Source organism: Pan troglodytes, chromosome 10 (genome assembly GCF_028858775.2).
Source record: "Pan troglodytes isolate AG18354 chromosome 10, NHGRI_mPanTro3-v2.0_pri, whole genome shotgun sequence".
Taxonomy (NCBI): Eukaryota; Metazoa; Chordata; class Mammalia; order Primates; family Hominidae; genus Pan; species Pan troglodytes.
This window is the reverse complement of record NC_072408.2, coordinates 95,908,579-95,933,442: the sequence shown is the minus strand read 5'-3', so window position 1 is coordinate 95,933,442 and position 24,864 is coordinate 95,908,579. Positions and strand designations below refer to the sequence as shown.

Sequence of the window (24,864 nt, the reverse complement as noted above, 5' to 3'; positions counted from 1 at the left end):
AGTTTGAGATGTTGGAATAAAAGTAGATTTGAACTTTGTCACCTGGAATGATGAAGGATCTAAGGAAGGTGAGAATTCTCATGTGGCACTTGAAATGGCCAGCCGCTCTTCTGATCACTATATAGGTACTTATTTAATAGTTTCAGAAACATACTAGGTAAGTGCCCTTATTACCACTGTTTAACCACTGAGGCAGCTGAGATATACGGAGAGAAATGAAGTGACATGCTCAAGATCACACAGCCTGAAGTTCATAGAATCCCACAAAAGGTGGGTGAGGTAAAATATCATAGTCCCATCTATGCTTTTCTTTCTCTGCATTTATGTGGCCAAGAGCATTTTGGGAACCAGTAGTATTTTGGCACAACTTCAGATATGTGCTCCCGTGTCACTAAGAGACGATATTTTCTGACCTGCAGTGGGTTCAAAATATGGGTGTACTTCATGGCTAAAACAGTGATTACTGTGTTGAGCAGTGAAATGTGTAAAATCTTTTAGGTTTTAATGTCATAAACACAAATATATAAGTGTCAGATAAAAGAGTGTTTATTTTGCTCCATATTTTCTTCCCACAACATTATCAAGTTAGAGAAGAGTTGAGGAACAGGGGCTGGTTCAGATGTGGCTAACTTAGCCAAACTTACTGGCTATGCAACATGGAAAGTTATTTTTCTTCTACGGACTTCTGTATCCTTTCTACCCAGTGAAGATAATAATACTCTCTACTTTACAATGTTGTTGGGGTTCTTAAATATGATAAATACAAAGTACCTCACACAGAGCCTGACACTTAGTAAGTGCTCAATAAATACTAGTTTTTGTTTTGTTTTATTTTGTTTTGAGCTGGAGTCTCACTCTGTCACAGGGGCTGGAGTGCAGTAGTGCAATCTTGGCTCACTGCAACCTCTGCCTCCTGGGTTCAAGCGATTCTCCTGCCTCAGCCTCCCGAGTAGCTGGGATTACAGGTGCCCGCCACTATGTCCAGCTAATTTTCTGTATTTTTAGTAGAGACAGGGTTTCACCATGTTGGCCAGGCTGGTCTCGAAGTCCTGACCTCGTGATTCGCCCGCCTCGGCCTCTCAAAGTGCTGGGATTACAGGTGTGAGCCACTGTGCCTGGCCTAATGAATACTAGTTTTTATGGTTGGTTTTATTACTCTGAAGATGAAACCAGAGGAAGTCAACGGGAAAGGATCTTTAAATTTACCTATATCTCTGGTTGTTTCCCCCTCCCCATTTTAGAATTGTACTAAGGGCAGCCAGTATTTAGACATGGTTAGGAAGGGAAAGGGCAGTGCAGCTTTCCTCTCCTGTTTTGCCTGTTTAAGCAAATAAACAGTTTCTTACCATGTTAATGGGACCACTGCTGTATGAGAGAAGAAGAGAAGAACTGATGAATATAAGGGATAGGCAGCAAGATCAGATGCTGGGGGAAATCTGCCGAGGAGAAGAGTAGGGAAGCAGTGATAGTGAGGACTTGTTTTAGAAGCTTAGAGGGACTGGGCTGGTGTGGTGGGTGGAATGTGGTATCAGATCATTTTATGGATGATAATACCTATATTATAATGAGATATTTTTGGAAACATATTCCCTGAACAGGTTTAATAGAGACTCATTCCATACTAAATTGTTATGAAAACTTATTTTAGTATATTTTCATGAATTCTTCACAGGTAATCTTGTGGGATACTGGTAGCTGGCATACTATCTTCAATCTTTTCCACCAGTATGGGTAATATCAGGAAAATACCAAAAGCACATTAAGATATTTATTAGAAAATACTATGTATTGAACCTTCATATAGGAAGTACAAAAAAGAAAAAAAAAACTATGTAAAAACAAATAAACAAACAAACAAAAATTCCTTACCTATATATCAGTAATATCCCATTAGAAAATAGAATAGAAATTAGCCAGGTATGGTGGTGTATGCCTGTAGTCCTAGCTAGCTGGGAGGCTGAGGTGTGATCTCTCGAGCCCAGGAGTTTGAGGCTGCAGTGAACTATGATCATGCCTGTACTCCAGCCTGGGTGATGAAGTGAGACCTTCATCTCCAAAAATTAAAAAAAAAAAAAGGAATAGAAAAGAAAATTTAATAGGAGAAATTTTCAAAAATTCATTCAAAAATTTAAATAATGTAAAGAGGTTCCTTAAGACTTTTGTGGAGAAAACTGTAAAACTTTATTGAAGGATATAAAAGACAGAAATAAATAGGAAGATTAACCATGTTCATGGATAGAAATGCTCAATATTTTAAAATGTCAATTTTACTGCAAATAATCTACAAATTCAATGCAATCCCAACTGCAATAAAAATATAAGTATGATTTTTAAGCCAAATTTAACAGAATAATTCTAAAAATTTTATGAAAGTAAATGTGCTAGAAGAGCAAGGCAATTTCGGAAAGGAATAAAAAAGCAGGGGCTTTGTAATAGCACTTGCTAGAAAATAAAATAAAGATATTAATTAAAACAATGTGTTGGTGCAGGGATATATAAGTGAGTCAATGAAACAGAACAGAGATTAGAAATATATATTCTCTTACATAAAATTTGGTATATTATGACTCCGTTGTTCAGATAAGAGGTGAAAGGATTTATTATTCAATAAATTGGCCCTCTACTTGGAGAAAAAGTCAGACATATCTTATACTAGAAACTCCAAGTGTATTAAAAAGGTAAATACTAAAACTATATTATAAAAATATATGCATTCTTTAGTATAGGAAAGACCTTCATAAACGGGAAATAAAAGCAAAAGCCATAAGGGAAAATACTAAGTTTTACTGAATCACAGTTATAAACCCTTGTCACAATAAAGATCAGTATAAGTTAGAAAACACTTGGTAGATTGAAAGAAAATATTCACAAAACACACCAAATATTGAAGATTTGCATTAGAAATAGATGCTAGTAAGAAAAATAAACAATTAACAGAAAAAGAACAAAGTTATGAAAAGACAATTCATAGAAGTGGATATACGAATGGCCAATAAAGTCATGAAAAGATGTTTAACCTCACTAGTAAGCACAGAAAGCAAAACTAAGATAATATTCCACTTTAAACATCAATTTAAAAAATTAATTAAAAATTGGATGACATCTAATTTGTTAAATTAGATGTCTCATACACTATTGGCAGGACAGCCGATTAATACAGCTGATAAAGAGGTGATTTTTCTAGTAATGATTAAAGCTAAAAATACACATTCTCTGTGACACACAAACTTTATCCCCTGTTGTCTACTCTGGAGAAACATTTGCACATGTGCACAAGGAGGCATATATGATTGTTCGTTACTGTTCATTTGGAACAGTAAATTTCCATTGGAATGGAAATGTTGAAATGAACTGTGGTATTTTTATACTATGGAATTCTAAAGAGAACTTAAAAGGAATGAGTTAGTTATATTTGTAGCAACATGTTCAGCTCTCTAAGCCTGTATGTTAACTGAACAACAGGTTGCTGAATGATGTGTAGTGTTGGATGCCATCTATTAAAAACAAAAGAAAACACCTGGCATTGTCAGTAGTTTTAATTTTAGCATTCTTGATAGTAATGTTGTCTCATTATGGTTTAATTTGCATCTCTCTCTGATAACAAATGTTGATGAACCTGTTATATGCCGTTTGAACATCTTTTTTGAAGAGCTGATCAGGTCATTTGCCCATTTTTAATTGAACTGTCTATATTGCTTTTGTAGAAGTTTTTGATTGGTCAGTTGATTTGTAGTTCTTTCTTCAGAAAGTTGTCAATTATATATTGTTATAAAATCTTCTCTCAGTCTATGACTTGACTTTTTATCTCTTAATGCAGGAAAGAATATGAATTAATTGTAACACTCATACATTGCTAATGGGATTGTAAATTGGCACAACATTTTAGAAAACTGTTTTGGCAGCATTCATAAAGCTAAACATATGTATAACCTATGATCCAACAGTTCTGCTCCTGGGTATATGAGTAAAATATAAGTGAGATCTTATATCCACTAAAAGACATGTACAAGAATGTTTGTAATGTTTTATTTATAAAAGCTCCAAAGTGGAATAAACTCAAATGTCCATCAATGTGAACAGAATAGATAATAATTATGGTGTATTCATGCCATGCAATATTACATAGTAATGAAAAGGAACAAACCACTGCTATACTGAAGTGTATGGATGATCTCACACAGAGTCACACAAGTGAAATATGGTAAGCCCAACAGAGTACATATTGTATTCTGTTTATATGAATTTCAAAAACAGACCAAACTAATACATGATGATGGAAGTCAGAATAGTACTTACTTTTGAGGAGCTACTGATCAGGCAGGGACAAAGGGACATTTTGAAGATCTGAAATATTTGGATCTTGTTAGTGGTTATATGAGCATATATACATGTGTATAAGTGTATGTAAAAATCCATCAATATGTACACTAAAGGTTTGTACAGTGTATTTTATATAATTTATATGTCATAAAAAAGCTTTTACATTTTTAGAAATACCCTATGAAATAGATACTACAATAATCCACATTATACATCTACATTCCTCATTTCCAGGAAACTGAAGCACAGAGATGTTGAGTAACTTCCCAAGGTCACTCAGCTAGTATTGGAGCTGGGATTCAAACCTAGGCAGTCTAACTGCAGGGGCAGTGTAGTGTATTAATCATCTATTGCCACAACAATTCTGCATCAACAACCACACAACCTCAGTGGCTTACAACAAGAAGCATTTAGTTAGCTCAAAATTTGACAGGATTCAGATGATCTGGGTGGGCTCACTAACATGTTTGGGAGTTGTTTGGCTGTTGGCTGATTTCTGACAGCCTCAGTGGGACTACCAGGGTGACTTGGTACTATTTCTATTTAGCCCACACATGGTATCAGGCCATGATAGAGGAGTAAGAGCAGGTAAGCTCAACTGTGAAAGTGCTTTGCAAGTCTATATGTGTCATATCATTGGCCAATGCAAGTCACATGGCGGAGTGCAGTCAAAATAGGCAGGAACTGTAGAGTTACATGGCAAGGTCACAGACCTAGGGAGGAGTAAAGAACTGGGGGCTATTACTACAATCAATTTACCACAGGCAAAAATAAATCCCAAGCTAGGAATTTGGCAGACCTGGGTCCAGTGTCGGCTAACACTTACAATCTGTGATCTTTGTGAAAATCACTTAACTTTTTGATTTGTGATTTATCTGTAAAATGAGGGTTGTAACAATAATAATACCAAAAACATGAGGTAATTGTTGAAGACAGGTTGGGATAACGTATATAAAATATAATCATGCATTGCTTAACAATGGAGATACATTTGGCTGTTTTGTTGCAAGGAAATGGCACTTTGGGAGGCTGAGGTGGGAGGATCACCTGAGGTCAGGAGTTCGAGACTAGCCTGGCCAACATGGCAAAACCCTGTCTCTACTAAAAATACAAAAATTAGCCAGGCATGGTGGTGGATGCCTCTAATCCTAGCTACATGGGAGGCTGAGGCAGGAGAATTGCTTGAACCTGGAAGGTAGAGATTGCAGTGAGCTGAGATCACGCCACTGCACTCCAGCCTGGGTGACCCAGTGAGACTCTGTCTCAAAAAAAGAAAAAGAAATTGAGGCTCTGATGTAACACACATAATAGTGCAGCCCAGGTAACAGAAGACTGAATGTAACCAATAGCCAAATGTATCCCCATTGTTCAGCAATACATGACTGCATTTTATATACATTTTGGAGTATAGATTGTACTTCAAAAAACCTAAATGGTAGAGCCACCTAGACTACATGGTATAGCCTATTGCTACTAGGCTACAAACCTGCATGGCATGCTACTGCACTGAATACTGAGGCAATTGTAACACAATGGTGAGTATTTGTGTAACTAAACATATCTAAACATAGAAAAAGTACAGTAAAAATACAGTATTATAGTCTTAGGGGACCACTGTTGTATATGCCGTCCATCACTGATGCAATCATTGTTAAAAAGTCCATGACTGTAGCTCCCTATGCCTGACCCAGAGTGGATGCTCAGTAAATGCTAGTTATTGTTGTAACGGCAATGTCCCAAGTGGACACAGCTTGAACATCCCCAAATGTCTGGGCTAGAGTCATAGCATGGTGGGTCATTTGGTGTGTGTCTCTTCTGTTGTTCAGATCTACTCTGGGCTTTGATGTGACACACCGAAGAGTGCAACCCAAGTAACTAAAGGCTATCACTTTTTTTTTTTTTTTTGAGACAGGGTCTCACTTTGTCACCCAGGCTGGAGTGCAGTGGTGCGATCTTGGCTCACTGCAGCCTCGACTTTCTGGGCTCAAGCAATCCTCCTACCTCAGACCCCCAGGCGCATGCCATTACGCCTGGCTAATTTTCTGTATTTTCGGTAGAGATGGGGTTTCACCATGTTGCCCAGGCTGGTTTTGAACTCCCGAGCCAAGCGATCCATCTGCCTCAGCCTCCCAAAGTGCTGGGATTACACGTGTGAGCCAGCACGCCCGACTGAGGCTGCCACTTTTAAATTTCGTAGCATACACAAGTGATGGAGGGCTCCTAGGCGAGGCCCCTCCCCACAGCCTCAAAGAGACTTCTTATGAGGCCTAGTCTCCTAACATTCTGGAAACCTACAGAGGCTTTTCCTCTGAATTTTGGATAAAGACAACCTGACCTCCCTTCCGTGGGCCAGAGAATGAAGGCATCAATTCAGGAAATCTCTGTTGTCTGCACACATGCCCTGCTCCTCACCACTTTGACCCTGAAGCAAAGGAAGTTACTGAAAGGATTTTTGAACCATCTAAAAATATCTATGCCATTTTACAACCAGTCTATTTTATTGTTCATATTCTAATTTTTAAATAATCCATAATCACAAACAGCAGTGATAAGGGATTTCTTAGTCCCAAAATTTGCATCTGACCTTAGGCAAAATTAATCTGTGGTAAAAGGCTGAGAATAGTGGTTACCTTTGGGGTCAGGGGATGTTCACTTGAAAAGGACCTGAGGAAGCCTTCTGGGTTTAGAAAGTTTCAAAGTATTGATTGTCCAAGTGGAAATATATAGGTAAAAAATACACCGAGCTGAATTCTCAAGAGTTTGTATACTTTATTATTTGTAAAATATACTTCAATTGTAAAACAAAACCCCCAACCCCAAAAGTGATAATAAAATTGTATATAGTCATGAGATAATACAAGTAATAAAAATTATAGAGACCTGGAGTAGTAAATATCAACTCTTAACAGTTACCTATGGAGGGGATAGAGAGAGAGACAGATAAGGGGATAGGGCTTAATTGGTGGTTAGAGGGGACCTTACTTTTCCTCTTTTGGGTTATTTTTTTTTTAATCCAAAGGAAAGAATACTGTGTAACATATGTCAAACAGGCAGCTTCTGAACTGCATACAGGCACTGAGGATTTCTGGGTCCTTTCTACTATTAGATGCTAGTCACCTTACCAACAACCACTGACACAAGATTTTGTAATTGTAAACACATTAACTGCTCAGAGTTACATATTTCCTAGGTATTTTCTCCTAACTGTACTCAGCATGCTACCTTTGTCTGGGTCTTCATACAGATATAGTTTCCGAGATTCAGACACATCTGCATTAAAGCCCACCCCATAATTTGTCATAAGCAGCTCTCATTCAGCCTTGGAGATAGGTAGGGGAAAAAACCATTCTCATGCTTCCATTTATACAATAGTTTTTCAGCGTGAAAGAACTGATTGAATGTAAACATCTCTCATTTGTTTTCTAAAAGTTAAAATTCAAGGAAAATTATTTTAAAGAAATTAAACCAGGATAGTAAATTTCATGAAAGCCTACTTCTTATTAAAGTAACTTAAATACCAAGTGGACTGTATTGGTCCAGGTTTTGAAGCAGAACTAATAGGATCTATGTATGTATGTATGTATGTATGTATGTATGTATGTATGTATCTATCTGTCTATCATCTATCTATCTATCTATCTAATCTATCAATCATCAGTCGATCAATCGGTCAATTTATTATGAGAATTGTCTCATGCAATTGTGGAGGCCGAGAAGTTCCATGATCTGCTGTCTGCAAGCTGAAGAACGAGGAGAACTAGTGGTGTTAATTCAGTTCAAGTCTGAAGGGCCACAAGGAGCTCCAATGTCTAAGGGCAGGAGAAAATGGACATCCCATCTCAAACGGAGAATGAATTCCCCCTTTCTCTATTTTTTTTGTTCGATTTGGACCCTTAACAGATTAGGGAAGCTTAGCCACATTGATGAGGGCGAACTACTGTATCAGTCTGCGGATGCAAATGCTAATCCCTTCCAGAAACATTTTTAGAGGTACATTCAGAAATTCTAAGAAATAATGTTTTACCAGCTATCTGGGCATCCTTTAGCCTGACCATATTGACACATAAAATTAACTATCACAAGGACATAAAAATAATAGAATATATATTTACAGTTTTTGCATTTAGGAAATTTAATTATGGTTTATATGGAGGGTTGGTGAGGTATAATAAAAAAAATTTGGTCTTTGTTTCTAGTTCCTGGCACAGAGCTCCTAAAACCCTTGAAATTTCCTGAATGATAACAGTGTCTTTTGTTTTTCATAATGAGACCCTTTTACACACATTTGCATTTATGCTAATGATAGGACTTACAGTGGAGTCCCTAGATAGCCTCAAGATAGGCTGGTCACCAGAAAGACCAAGCAATCAGAGGTCTGGAATTTTCAGCCCTATCCCCTCACCTCCAGGAAGGGGGAGGGCTTGGAGATTAAGTTCTACAAAAACTCTTGAGTGATGAAATTTGATGAGTTTCTGGGTTGGTGAATGCATCCACAATCCTACAGGGTGGCATATCCTAACTGCACAGGGACAGAGGCTGCCATGCTTGGAACCCTACTGGACTACTTCCTATGTACCTCTTCGTCTGGCTATCCATCTCTATCTTTTATAATATCCTTTATAATAACCTGGCAAACAAAAGTAAAATATTTCCCTGAGTTCTAATAGCTATTCTTGCAAATTATTAAACCTGAAGGGGAGTGGTCATAGGATTCCCCAGTATAGACAGTGGGTCAGAAGTATGGGAGGCCCAGACTTGTGATTGGCATCTGAAGTGGGGGAAATCTTGTGGGACTGAGCCCATGAACTTGTGAGATCTGACATTAACTACAGGTAGATAATGTTAAAATTGAATTAAATTATAGGACAACCAGTGGGTGTTCCCTAGAGAATTGAATAGTTTTGGAAAAGTCCTTGCACATTTAGCGTAAGGAGTGCTGTGTATGTAGAGAATCAATGTTTTCAACAGAGTTGGTTATAAGTTCTATAAAGCATCTTGAGTTTTGAACTGGGGAGTTGGGTTTAGGATCAATTTTAGAGTACCTTTTGTGGTTTTTTTTTCATGGTCTGGAATTTCAATAAAAGGGATTTTAAAACACGTATTTTAAATCTTCTGGAGCAGTCCTGGAATTCAGTGTCCCCCCTATCAGACAAGACATTGATCAGACAACGTATCCTGAGTTTGGGGTCAGAAAATCTTATCATAATAGGCATCAGTAAGAACTAAATTGGTAGGCCAGGCATGGTGGCTCATGCCTGTAATCCCAGCACTTTGGAAGGCTGAAATGGGCGGATTACAAGGTTAGGAGTTCAAGACCAGCCTGGTCAAGATGCTGAAACCCTGTCTCTACTAAAAACACAAAAATTAGCCAGGTGTGGTGGCATGTGCCTGTAATCCCAGCTACTTGGGAGGCTGAGGCAGGCGAATCGCTTGAACTCAAGCGGCAGAGGTTACAGTGAGCCAAGATCGCGCCACTGCACTCCAGCCTGTGCGACAAAGCAAGGCCCTGTCTCAAAAAAAATACAAAAAAAACCCAAAAACCAAAAAACTAAATTGGCTAGATTTTTCCAAATTGCCTCATCTCCATGCATAAGAAAATGTGCATCAGTGCCCAGAAACTCTTGATCTATGAGCAGTTATGCTATTGTAAATACATTGGCCTGTACACACACTGCGAAGTCCACGGATCACGTGGGTCAGATGCACCAGCCTGTGATCTGAGGGCTGCTGAGGCAGAATGACAGACCTCTGATTTGTATGTGGCCTCCCATGTTTTCTCTTCTTCCTTCATATGTTTTGCCTCTTTTCTTTATCTTTTCCATCTTGTTTCCTTTGAAAAATCATGTTGCTTTATGCCAATACCTGTTGGCTAAAAAGTTGGTAGATCCTGATCCTTATCCATGCCAGTTTCACTGGACCCAGAGACCTGTTAGAAGGTTGTCCTGCCTGTGTATGATCCTGTTCTGATCCTTTTAGAGGAAACCTCATGGGAAATATTTGTATTTTGCCACTGCTACCCAGTGAGTTCAGCTTCTCCTTACTCTGGATCTTAAAAACTTTAAGAAACTCCATTCACTTATTATTCAAATATTTAATGACAATTGGGGCTGAAGATATAAAAACAATATAGTTCTCGGCTTCATGGAAATTGCATTTTAGTTGTGCATGCAGCCAAGTAAGCAAGCAATTCTGCTGCATAGCAATCAGTGTAGCAGTGTCCTAAGCCATCCGTCCTGGCTCAACTTCATCTAGCACATAACTGCCAAATTAATAAAACACTAGTGTTCTGTTAATGAGATGTACAATCCCAGAATCCCATGTTGCTTGGAAATTTCTTATAGAATGGATGTCAAAGTTTTACATCTATTCTAAATGATTAGAACTCTATTGTTAGACTGGAGGTCAGTGGGGAGTTTGTATACATCTTCTGCAAACTATAAAGAAATGACCCAGAGTAAGCAAGAGGATAAAAATGATGCATTGTTAATATAAAGTGAATACTGTGTGTCTGCTTCTTTTTTCAGGGAGAAATTGCTAATAAAATATAAAAGATATACAAAGCCTCTGGCAATCAGGGGAACTGCAATTCCCAACAGTGTTCAAGTTAAATCTACTTCTGTCTAAATTTTATTATGGCTGTTCTCAATGATTTCTTCTGAAGTTTTGACTAAATGCAGTATTCCTTTCTGCTCCCTGTTTCATGCTTTCCCCCTCCATGCACTGAGTTGTTAGGAGCTTATCTCTTTGAGCCAAACATTCTTCAAGGTTTATGAAAGAATCACTGGTCATCCCTATACATTCTCTTTTAACTTAAGCAGTAATGCAGCCTTTACCAATCTTGTTTTTCGTATTCCTCAGGAATGAGCTAGAGAATACTTTTTTCTTGTATATAGTATGCACGTGGTGATGAAGATAGGATTAGAAGGTGTTAATGATATTGCAAAATTTTTGTTATGATGCAGAGATAACTGCTTTGTGTTTACTTCTTTTGGTTTTCTGGGGACCACATTTGGATGTAAAGGTCAAGATGTTTGTGTCTGTTTGTTGGGGGAACACATATGTTGAGAGAAATGTGTGTGAGTGTGTGTGTGTGTGTATGTGTGTGTTGTGTGTATGCTGGGTGGAGCCAGGGGATTGGAAAGAGTTTTTAAAAAGAAAATAGAAAAAGTCCTTCAGAATAGTGGCATTTTACTCCAAAATCATTTTTTTCATACCAAATAATGGGCAGATGTACAGGCCCTTGCAATTATGATAAAGGGGCCTATCCAAGGATACTTGTTCTTAGGGAGGGCCCAGAAAGATATAGTGGTCTGTGTGAGGCTTATTTTGACTGTGAAGCTAGGCTGGTAAGTATGTACCCAGCCAACGACTCTACAAATATAGTGGGGTTGGTCATTAAGATTAGAAAGAGTTATGCCAATGATATAGCTCAGGCTATGGCCAAGAAGTCCTTAGGTGGCGAAGAATCCCTCAGTTGGCATCCCTAGCTTATTTAAATCAGGTACAATACTCAGGAAAAACACAAGTTTTATATTGATTTTTCTAATTTTCTACTAGATTGGTGCAAAAGAAATTGCAGTTTTTGCCATTCAAAACTAATTAAATAGAGTTGAATTTATTTCTAACTAAATTCTTCATTTAGCAAGCGGTGGCAACCTAAGCTTAGTAAATTCAAGGTAATTTCAGTAAATATGTTATTTTATTCTTCCTGTTTTCTTCTTGATTTTGCATTTACATTTGGGGGGCAAAAATAATATCAAAGCATCAGGGAAAGATTACTATGCCCCCTGCTATGGTTTGAATATTCATGTCCCCTCCAAAATTTATATTGAAACTTAATCCCCATTGCAACAATATTAAGAGATGGGGCCTTTGGGATGTGATTAGGTTATGAGGGCTCTGCCCTCAAGGATGGGATTAGTGTCCTTAGGTAAAACAGATTGAGGGAGTGAGCTCAGCCCCTTTTTGCCTTTCTGTCCCTTCTACCACATGAGAAAGCAGTGTTTGTGTTTGTCCCTCTGGGGGATGCAGCAGCAAGGCATCATCTTGGAAGCAGACAGCAACCCTCACCGGATACCAAACCAGCTGGCACTTTGATCTTGGACTCCTCAGCCTCCAGTACCATGAGAAATAAATTCCTATTGTTTACAAATTACCCATTTTGTGATATTTTGTTACGGCAGTGCAAATGGACACTCAGATATCCCCTTATTCCAATGGCAAGGTTTCTTGGAGCTCATTGCAACCCAATGTCACATGTGTGTGTGTTGCTCTTGGCTGCTTGCCGTGTTGCTGGGGTGTACGCATCATGTTGCACCCCATGTTGCTGGGGTGATGCTAGGGTGTGCCTCTGTGAACCTGCCATAGGCCCATCTGCTTATACATATATTACAGCCATGACACTCCACTGTTGTCTTCCTATGCTGGGGTAGACCCTCCCATACCCCAAAGTTCACCTGGGAAACAAGGCATGTGCTATTTTTGTTCTCCGACTCCCAAACTGACCTTTGGGTTTTATTTTGTCCTCTCAGTGTCCTGACCTAGACTGGGGGAAAGGGCCAGATACATCGGGTTTTCTCAGAAATACTGACCAGACTAAGAACTTCTTAGTTTTTCTTCAATTCTATTTTTCTTTCATTGATTTTTTTCCCTCTTATGCTATTGTGTCTGCTGTGAGTGTCAAAAAAATTTTCGAAATTCAAAAGTCAAGAATTGGCTGCTTTGTTCTGTTGAGTCATTATCTAGGCAAAAGCTCAGAATGCCTCAATTGCTGCCTGATATGCAATAACAGAAATTCCTGGAAAAGAACAACACATCCAGGAATATACTAAATGTCACCATAGTACAGAGATGTGTGTGTGTGTATGTGTGTGCATGTGTGAGGACATACACACTTAAAATCTCGGTAAATGATCTCAGGGCAACTCTCAATAAATTGCTCCCTCTTTGTGTTTCCCAAAAGCCCAAGTTAAAGAGCCAATTCATTGATTAAAAATTAGTCATAGTTGAATTTGTGGAATTAATTGGTCCTCATCTTGCTGCTTAGTATACAGTACTGCCAAAATGCCAGAGTCAGAATTTAAAACAGATCTTAGAGGTCTCTTTGACTGCAGATATGGCATGATCTGCTTGATAGCAGATCCACATTATGGAGAATAACAACCCCTCCACATCATTCTCAGCTGGCCTCAGAAGGACTGACTGCCTTTGATGAACTGATCTCGTGTACTTAGAAGTGAGACCGGCAATGCAGAGTAGATAAGGAAGCCCATCCTAGTGTAATTTGTTTAGAATGGCTTTATTATGTTTTCTGAATATAGACTAATACTTTCTTAATGCAAAAGTAATCAGAAAATGCAGATAAACGTCTGGATTAAAAAAGAGTACTGGAGGCCGGGCGTGGTGGCTCATGCCTGTAATCCCAGAACTTTGGGAGGCGAGGCGGGCGGATCATGAGGTCAGGAGATTGAGACCATCCTGGCTAACACAATGAAACCCTGTCTCTACTAAAAATGCAAAAATTAGCCAGGCGTGATGGCGCATGCCTGTAATCCCAGCTACTCAGGAGGCTGAGGCAGGAGAATCACTTGAACCTGGGAGGCGGAGGTTGCAGTGAGCCAAGATCGTGCCATTGCACTACAGCTTGGGCAACAAGAGCAAAACTCCATCTCAAAAAAAAAAAAAAAAAAAAAGGAAAAAGGTACTGGTAGGGGCAGGCGTAATGGCTCACACCTATAATATCAGCACTCTGGGGGTCCATGGTAGGAAGATAGCTTGAGGTCAGAAGTTCAAGACCAGCTTCGGTAACACAGGGAGACCCCCATCTCTACAAAAAGAAGTGGCCAGGTGTGGAGGTATGCATTTGTCGTCCTAGTTACTCAGAAGGCTGATGCAGGAGGATCCCTGGAGCCTAGGAGTTCAAGGTTAGAGTGAGCTATGATCATATCACTGCACTCTAGCCTGGGCAACGGAGCAAGATCCCATCTCAAAAAAAAAAAAAGAGTATTAGGTATAATCACACCATACAGATATAACTCTGTTAATATTTTGTTGTAGACTTTTTCCTATGCCTAAGCAGGATGTGAAGATATATAACATATGATATATATATAACATATTATATATAATATATGATATATATATAACATATTATATATAATATATATTTCAGTCATATTGTACATATGATCTGTAATCTCCATTTCCCTTTAAGCTATATATTGGGAACATCTTTCCATGTTAATGTGTGTGGATCTATATCATGTTTTATATAATTACTTAACCAATCTCTTATTGATGCACATTTAGGTTGTTTTCAGTTTTCATTCTGAAAACACTCCTGTTACAAAAACCCTCAAACATTCTAAAACTGGAATCATCAGGTCAAAGGGAATGGATATTTAATATCACCAAACTTCTCCAGAAAACTGTAGTTTGTATCAATTCAGACTTCAGCCAACAATCTGTTCCAATACCATGAGATTTGAAGGCCAAGCCAATCTGTCTAAATGTCAGCATAACCATAACCTACTGTGGCCATCTTCCCCATCAGCCAGGCATTACAAGTTCATTAATAAGGACCTTCTTAGGGATTATAGTTTTCTCCAGGAGGACATGATTGGAATATATCAATTATCAGGATAAGCAATTTTAAGAAAATCACATAGCCAGACAGTTTAAATATGTGCTTGTGTATGTGTGTGTGTGTGTGTGTGTGTGTGTGTGCACAGGCACATGCCTGAAGGGAGCAGAAGTGATTACAGGTATGGATACAACATATAAATGTTCCAGATTTTTCTAGGACATCCTTAATTGTATTATTTTGTAATAAAGTGATTTATTTTTCATGTAAATATATTTATATAAGATGTGTTTTATACAACTGCATTTGCCAATTTACAATCGTTTTTGGTCAGCTTCTTTATGTTGCCTTTTCGGCTCAAGAGTACCATCAGTATGGCATGGGTACTATCCTGAAAAAGTAGATGAATGTCCTGTCTCAGGAAGGTCGGGCACCACCCCATAAAATGAAATCTTTAGTTCTGGGTCATCAGGCAGTTTTTCAGCGGAGGCAGGCTGCTGCAGCTGCTGCTTCCTGTCCTACTCTCCAACTGTGTAAAAAACTGTGGACCACCCCATGAGCCCCGATCTTCCTCTGAGATAGCCTTGCCCCCATCTGCTCTCAAGTCATCCTCTCTTTATTTCCCCTTCACAGAATGAAGCGTGGGAGTAAGCAATCGGAAAATGTACCATTTTCCTGGAGGTTGAGTGGAGGCTTGGGGATGTTTTTGTTTAAACCTCACTAATCTATTCCAAACAGGTGGCCTTAGGCTTTTTCTCCCACATGCCTGCCCTGCCCTGTCCTGCTTCAGTTTGTGTTTAATGCCACAAATTTGCCTGTCTTCTTCTTTTCCTTCCTTCCTCCATTTAAAAAGATATCCATATCCAACAACAAAAAAGGACCTGGGAAAGCCCTATGTAGGCGTGGAGGATGTGACAAAGTCTTGAAATGTCTTCTTATTTGAGACAAGCCAGAAACAGTGTCATCATAACATGGGAGAGATTAGCAATAGCAAGAAAAATGAAATAGAGAGAGAAGGATAAGAGCAATGGAGGCGGGAAGAGGGGAGACATGCATCTGAGGGGTTGCCACGCAAGTTGTGAATGCCGCGGGATGGAAGGGTAAAGACTGCTGCCTACCCGGTATTGATTTTCAGGACAACGTAATGACTCTTCTGCGGGGAATAAGGAGGGCAATGAAGAAACAAAGGTCAAAGATGTTCCCCAGAGATAAACTGAGAGAAAGCCATCTATCCTCTTCGGCTATAATCATTTCCAGAAGTTTTAAGTATCTTTTGTTTTTTTCTTTTCTTTGTTCAACCTACCTGCAACAAACCAACCCATGAAGGTTTAATTTCATTGTTTGCCTCCATTTCTGATTATGATTTAGGGTGGAAAGGGGAACACATGAGAACCCCACAAACTAGCTTTTTCTGCCCAGTCAGGGAGCACGTATTTTTACTCTTTTTATGTCACCAATGAACTGATGGTGGGCATTTTCTCTTGCTCATTTGGTAGGCTGCCTATGTCAAGGAAATGAGGAAGATAGTTTATGATTTAGAGCTGACTTTTGAAACGGGGGTAACTGGAATGTGACCTTATCCTGAAGCAGGGCCCTTCTGGAGAGCTGAGAATGGGGGAAGGGCCAGCTGGGAGTGGCTGGTGCTGGTCCTGGGAATAGTGGGGGCTTCCCAGGAGATTCCCAGAGGAAGGGAGAAATAGTAGGTTCTCCCGAGAGCTATTATGCTTTTTTTCTTAGCAGCAACTTTATCTTTCTTGTTCTCTTCGCCCACTGCCTTGCCTTCCCTTGGTTACATAGCACTGACTATAAAGGTGGCAGAAGAGAAGGCCAAATAGCAAACAGCATCTCGCACAACTTACTCTATTTAATCTTCACAATGATACTGGCTAGGTAGATATTACATCTTTCTTCACTTTATTGATAAGGAAACTAAGCTCAGCAAGGTAAACGATTTACCTGGGTACGTCCACACAGCAGGGAGCAGAGGCAGTACTTACTACAATCCAGGCATTCTGACTTCAAGTCCAGAGGCTTCCAGTCTAGTACCTGGATGCACTGGTTTTTGCATATGATATTGCTGAGTTTCTTGACAATCTAGACCATACTGTTTTTTTGTGCTATCGTATTTCATACAGCTCCAAGAAAAATTTCAAAAAACAAGGAAAACTCAAAAGGGTGAAAGAACTAAGCTTACAGATTCCCATGCATTCTTTATTCTTATTACTAAATAGCAAACAAAGATACAGAGCTTGTCATTCGCCTAGGTCAAATCACAAACTGGGGTTGAAATTGAAAAAGAAACAAATTGAAAAGAGATGATATCAGTCAAAACAGGGGTGAGGTGGGGAGAACATGGGAATTTGAGATTTCTGGTTCTGGATTCAGATTTCCCGGTTTGTGATCCCAGCCTCATTGCTTTCTAGCTATGCGGCCTTAGACAAGCTCACCTACATAAGCTTCAGCATTCTGATCTGTAAAATGGCAATAATAACAGTATGGATCTCATGGGTATTAGGTGAAATCATTCTTGCAGACATATAGTTGCCCTTGTATAAATGATAGCTATTATAATGGATTAAATATGAAGGGGCAGGAAGGGTCTGGGGTGAAGAGGCACAATCCATGGCCTATTCTCCATCTGGGGTCCTATAGGCAAGTTCTAAGGCAGGGATCCCCAACTCCCAGGCTGCTGCCCTGAGCTCCGCCTCCTGTCAGATCAGTAGCGGCATTAGATTCTCATAGGAGCGCGAACCCTATTGTGAACTGTGCATGTGAGGGATCTAGGTTGTCCTCCTTATGAGAGTCTAACTAATGCCTGATGATCTGAGGTGGAGCATACCCCCCTCCCCACGGTAGTGGAAAAATTGTCTTCCATGAAACCTGTCCCTGGTGCTAAAAAGGTTGGGGACCACTGTTCTAAGGGCTTGTGACATTTGGGGTCCTACAGGCAAAAGTTCTAAGGACTTCCTTTCTGGAATGGGGGAGGAAGTCACAGTGGAAGAATTTCTTGGCCTTCAATGGAAGCAGTGAAAAAGGAATAAATCCGATGGACATATGTCTCTGACTTGTGCTGCTGCCAAACAGCTGATGCATTGAGATGGATGAAAAATCGCAAAAATTAAAAAAGAAAATTCTTTTATCATTTCCCGTCCCCCCACCCCCTGAGGTTCCACTGTGAGAAAAGAGCCTTCTGGCTGCCACTGTGGCTGTCGGATTTCTGGGTTTGGGCACTTGCTGCAGCCTGTGGATGACATGCTGTCAGCCCTTTGCACGCGATTCCTTTAGGAAAGTCCCCGCCACCCCCAGCCTGACTTCTGTTTTACCCAGTGCCTGGAGAGCCAGCTGCACTGCGAAGCCCAGGAAGCAGCGGCTGCCAAGTGTCAGGGGAGGGCAGAGGCCTCCAGATAGTCTTCCTATGCTAGGAAAACGTGGGGGTTGGGGGATGGGTCCAGGCTCAAGCTTAACCTGGTCAGGATGACATGCACTTTCCCCAACCTGCTTGTCCTGCAGCCTTTCTTGCCCAGCCAGGCAGGTACGTCCCACACATTGCAAAGTGGCAGGGGTGGAGTGGAGTTGGAGGGCGCTGAAAAGCAATCGCCTCATTATTTCGTTATTTCTTCTTGTACTTCAGACGAGCAGAATGCACCCTAGGAAGTCTATGAATTATTCATTATGCCTAATGGGTGCTCACAAGGGAGCATTGCTGAGATGCAATTAAATGGTGCTTTAATTTGAGAAATATTTATTGGGGTCTAGCTTTAAATGTTCATTCACGTCTTTGTGAGCAACATTCTGATGGTAAATAGGGAAAGGAAAACCCAGAGCAATTTGTATAGAAAGGATTCCATATGCAGCTTTCCTCCACCTCTGCTGGGCTTGGGTCAGATCCTGATGTACAGGAGGGATTCTGAGCAGAACAATAAGTAACATTTGTTGAGGATCACCTCTGACGTAGAACTGTATTAAGCACACCTAACATTAAATACCCACCCTAACCCAAAAATGCAATCTAAATCCCTTCCATGGGACGTCACTATTATGCTGATTCGACCTGGTGAGCATGAAGTAACAATTACTCTAGCCATATTGCTAAGACATTTGCCTGCCAGAAGGTGGAAAATAAATCCCACAAAATTCCGGGGGTCTTCCATTGAATTGAAATTTCTGTGCTTCTAATTGTGTGAGACACGCCAAGATATCTCTTCTAAGGTAAAGGATAAGTTGTTGCATCTGGTCACTCCCACATCCTAAAAAGATATTAAACACTTTGGATTTTGGAGATGGTATATATCTCATTTGATGGTGCTACGCCATCACGGCGACCCAAAAAGTGGCTAGTTTTGAGTGATGCCCAGAACAAAAGAAGGTATTGCAACAGGTCCAGGCCACCTTGCAAGCTGCTCTGCCTTGGCCACATGTGTGAAACTGGAATATAAATTCCACAAGGGCAGAGATTTTGTCTATTTTGTGTAGAATTGTAGTCCTAGGATCTTGAATATTACCCTGCACAAAGTGAACACTCAGAAAAGTATTTGTTGAGTGAATGAACACCCCTTGAGGTAGCTAATATTATTATTCCCATTTAAGTGACAGGGAGATGGAGATTTTGAAAAGTTAAGTTGCATGAGATCACATATAGTAAATGACAATCTGAAACCAAACCCAGGTTAGTTGGGCTACAGAGTTTTTTTACACATCTTTGTAAGTTGGGTTCAATAGAACTCCCGTTTGCAGCTGGGTAGAAAAGTGAAGGCCACACATCTCTTCCATGAAATTGTTCATTTACTCAGCTGAGGTTCATAATTCATGTCTTCCATGATTTCTGTGCAGTCTCTACCAGAACCATGGAACTCCTGGATAAAACGCACTAATTGAACAAAATCTGGGATTCCTCCAAAAACGTATGTTCCCTGTAGAGGGCGCTTTAAGCAAAGCTGGAAAATGCATGACATAGGCCAAGAACCACCTTTCTACTTCCTTCCCTACTCCTTTCTTTAACATCCTGCATTCTTTTATTTATGTTATATTGCTTGTTCTTAATATACAAGTTTTACATGTTGTTTGGTTTTCTTCAGAGTCTGTTAACTTCCATTGAATATTCTTCTTGTGCCGGGTATGTGTTTCCCATACATTTTCTTTTTTAATTCAAGAGATTCCAGATAGGCACCAATATTTGGGGGAACTTGTAATACTCCCCAAACCATGGTGTAATGGATATAGTCTTAAACACAACTCTACTGTGGTTGGAGAAATCTGGATATTAAGGAAATTTGGGAATATTCATGTATCATATCACCTAGACCCAGCTCATACCCAAATGAATAGTGAAAACATGGTGGTTATCTGCCTAAAAAATGCAACCTTGTCTCCACCTCTCTTGCCCCTTGATCCTCATTATTTTAATTTATTATAACACGCAGCTGTAGGGTACAAGTTGTGGTGGTTGTTTATGTATGTAATCAGACTCTTTAGAGGGCTTAATTTCCTACTCACTTTCCCTGGGTAGTTACTGTAATGACCTTGAACATTTTCAGAATGTGATAATACATAGTTGAATTTTACTTCTCTTTATGAGAATAGCTCAAAACTCAATCTTCCCTAAAAAGCTTTCCCTGTTTCTCACTGCCAGTCTCTTATTGGCATACCTTTAACACATACATGCTTACTATTTTAATACTAATATTGATAAAGCAAGTCCTTATGTAACACCAGGTACCATTTTAATTACATTACACATGCTAATTCATTGAATACACACAGCATCTCTGTGATTGTAGTGTTTGTTATTATTATGTCATAAATGAGGAAACTGAGTCATAGAAAGATTAAATAGGAAAGCCATAATTTGAACCCAGAGAACCTGGCTCCAAATTCTGAATTCTTGATACCTATGCTATAAGGTATTATTTCATCTAAGTAAATATTTATTAAGTGCCTACTATATGCTGTGTATGTAAAACTTGGTAAATATAATAAGGGATTCCATTGTTACTTATTGACTGATACTATGTTAAGAGGTAATGATCATAGACACAATTCCCAGTAGCATTGCAGATAATATCATTTATTTCTAATAAATATCTATTGTTTTGTGAAAAGCATGTGTGAATATTTGTGCTAACTTTCAACTTGTTTCAGAGACAGTATGGCTCTCCCCATTTGATAGGTGAGTAAACTGAGACTCAGAGAGCCTACATAACTTATCCAAAACCATTCAGCTATTTATAGGCAGAGGAGGACATGAACCCATGTCACACTAAGTCCAAAATTTGTATCCATATCATTATACCTTACTGCCTCAGAACTCTACCTCAGTACAAAGATAAGATTATTGTACACATATGAGAAAAAAATTGGGTGGATTTTAGGAAGGTCTAAGGCAAACACATACTTTTCAAGCTTTGAAGTTCATCAAAGTTATCTGAAGAGCCAGTTTAAAATTTAGTTGCCTTAACTTCACCCTTATAAATTCTGCTTTAATATGTCTAGAGTGAGTCCTAGGTCTCCTAGGTAATTCTAATGTACCCTGAAGTCTTAAACTTCAGTTCCTAAGAGTTTGTTAGGAAATTCTTTTTCAGGGACCTGGAGTAGCAGTTCCCAATACTGACTGATTTGATATGGCTGGATCCCTTAATATGATTGAAAACAATATTGCTCATTGATTAAAAATAAACTAATTTTTTCAATTTGTTATAGGGTTGGCATGGGGAGAGGAAGTTCAGATGGGGAGACCTGGAGATTTTCTGAGAAGGTAGGATTTCAGACATGTGTTTTCCTGCTGCTGACAGGTTCTTAATCCCCACTCGTCAACCCCTGAGATCTCTCTCCTTTGTCTGAAAAACCTATACCAGAGGTTTTCAAAATGTCATCAGAATAGCAACCTGAGCATCACCACCTAGGAACTTATGAGAAACACAAATTTTCCAACCCTACCCCAGATGTACTGAATTAGAACTCTGGGATGGGGGCCAGCTATCTATGTTTTTAAAAAAACCCTCCAGGTGATTTGAAACCATGCTACAGATGTAGAACCATTGACTTGCTTTATGTACTACCAAGCCACACATATAGCACCATATTCATTTACTAGCATTGCCGTAATACTATAAATTGGGTAGCATAAACAACAGAATCTTAACTGTCTCACAGTTCTTGAGGCTCAAACTCCAAGATCAAGGTTTAGCAGGGTTGGTACCCTCTGAGGGCTGTGAGACAGAATCTGTTCTATGCATCTCACCCAGCTTCTGGTGGTTTGCTGGCAATCTTTGGCATTCCTTAGCTTGTAGAAGCATCACCCAGATTTCTACCTTCATCGTCACTTGGTATTCTCTTTGCGTGTGGGTCTGTATCCCAATTTCCCCTAAGCACATATTGGATTAGGGACCCACCTGACTTCAGTATGACCTCATCTTAACCTGACTAATTAAATCTGCAAAAATTCTATTTTCAAACAAGGTCACTGGGTACTGGAATGAGGTTAGGACTTCACCATATGAATTTTGAAGGCACTGAGTTAAACCCACAGCAACCACTTGTATTGATAAATATCTTGTCTGACAGGACCAGCTATTCTCTTTCCTGGTAAAGGTTTTTAACTCAGGCTTTCAGACATCTCACCTGATGCCCTATCTCATTATAACTGAATCCATTCAGCCTTATAGATTGTTAATTTTTACTGTAAGTATGTTACCCTTGTCCAAACTAAATTGTAGTCAGATTATAAAATAATTTAAAAGCAAATATGATGCCAAACATTGCTGATATCCCAGTTTTAGGATCTTGATGACAGTGATAATAATAGCTAACATTATTGAGTGCTTAAGAAGTGTATTAAGTACTTTTTGTGCATTATGCCATTTCTTCCTGACCACAAATTTGTGAAGCTATTATATCAATTTAGAGATGAGTACACTGGGGCATAAACTGCATAAATAGCTTGCAGAAACTCATACAACAAATAAATGGCATTTCTGAGATCAACTGTTTGTCTAAATAACCTCTGTACAACACAGCCACTGTACATAGAAGTAACAGTGTAAAAATGGTCCCTTATTGCCATGTTTTGTGGTTGTAAAAATTTCATGTGGCCGTACAATGGCTTGCATTTGAGGTAAGCTGACCCTGTATTGTTAGTGGGAATGCCAAGTGAACGAATTGTACCTATCTACTTGAAAACATAGCCCCTAGGGACCAATATCACATCTCAGTGATGAAGAATTAAATTTTTTTAAAGTACCCTAACTGTACTTTAAATGGGATGATAAAACATGGGAAATTAGTGACAGTGATTGTGAAAGAAAAATCACAGTTTTTTTGTGACACTGTAAAAAAAAAATCACATATTGTCCATTAAGACAACTAAAGGCAAGTGAAAAATGAGAGACTTAACTTATATGTCAGATTACACAAACATCCACCTTCCTCTCAATTCTAACTACCTATAGCTCTCTGTCTCTGCTGATTGACTATGGGGTTAACATGGTCCTATTCTCCCCTTCACTAAAATCAGGAACACTTTTATGTTCTCCAGTGAGATTCTAGCAACACTACTTAAAACTCCTATGACACACTAAAGAGATTTATTTATGAAAGTCTTCTCTTTGAAGCTTTCTCCAAGATTGTTTTGGTGTATTTTCCTACCGTTGGATGAACTGTTGATGCTAGTTGGCATGCTTATAGGAATTAAGGAGTTCAGAGTCTTTGGTGTGGTTATTTGGGATTGGGCAGATAAATACTGAGAGGGTTCTAAATAGTATCTCACAGCATTGGTTTTCAAATTTTAATGTGCACACTGATCACCCAGGGTTCTTGTTAAAATGCAGAACCTCTTCCATCCCAACACTGAGATTGTGCATTCCTAACAAGATCCCAAATTATGCTACTATTACTGGTGTATGGGCTACATTTTGAGTAGAAAAAATTTAAAACAGTGGTTTTTAAATTGATACACATCACAATCACCTGAGTAGATTTTTTTGGTAATAATAACAGCTTAATGTGATATAATTCATATGCCATACAATTCACTCATTTATATTGTACAATTCAACCAATGGCTTTAGTACATTTATTGAGTTGTGCAACCATCACCAAGATGCATTTTAGAATATTTTAATCATCCTTCCCCCAAAACCTTTTACTCATTAGAAGTACACTTTCTCCTTCTTTCTGACCTTTCCCACCCGCTAACACCTGCCAGGCTTAGGCAACCAGTAGTCTACTTTCTGTCTTTCAGATTTGCCTAGTCTGGCCATTTCATGTAAGTGAAATCATACAATATGTGTTATGACTGGTTTTTTTCACTTAGCACAGTGTTTTCCGGGTTTATAGATATTGTAAACATGTATCAGCACTTTGTTCCCCTTCATAGGTAAATACTATTTCATTGTATGTACAGACCATATTTTATTTATCCATTCATTGGTTGATGGACCCTTGGGCTATTTCCACTTTTTGGCTATTATTAATAATGCCACTATGTATATTTGTATACCAGCTTTATCCTGGATATATGTTTTCAATTTTCTTGTGTATGTACCTGCATTAGTTCATTCTCAGGCTGCTAATAAAGATATATCTGAGACTGGGTAATTTATAAAGGAAAGAGGCTTAATTGACTTACAGTTCAGCATGGCTGGGGGAATCTCAAAAAACTTGCAATCATGGCAGAAGGGGAAGCAAACATGTCCTTCTTCACATGGCACAGCAAGAAGAGGTGTCAAGAAAAGGGGGGAAAGCCCCTTAAAAACCATCACATTTCATGAGAACTCACTACTATGAGAACTCGCTGTCATAACAGCAGCATGGGGCTCACTGTCTCCGTGATTCAATTACCTCCCACTGAATCCCTCCCATGACACATGAGGATTATGAGAACTACAATTCAAAATGAGATTTGGGCGGGGACACAACCAAACCATATTATTCCACCCCTGGACCCTCCCAAATCTCATGTCCTCACA

At 39.2% G+C, this 24,864-nt stretch overlaps 1 long non-coding RNA gene across 3 annotated transcripts in view; it reads left to right on the top strand.

Annotated features, from left to right (window-relative positions):
* Window positions 1-24,864, top strand: part of LOC746183 (uncharacterized) — a 118,407-nt gene that overhangs the window by 12,110 nt on the left and 81,433 nt on the right. For all 3 annotated transcript variants that reach the window (XR_673525.4, XR_010148097.1, XR_010148098.1), the window contains one exon: window positions 21,599-21,653. This is a non-coding gene — a long non-coding RNA (uncharacterized LOC746183). The remainder of the gene's footprint in view (window positions 1-21,598; window positions 21,654-24,864) is intronic.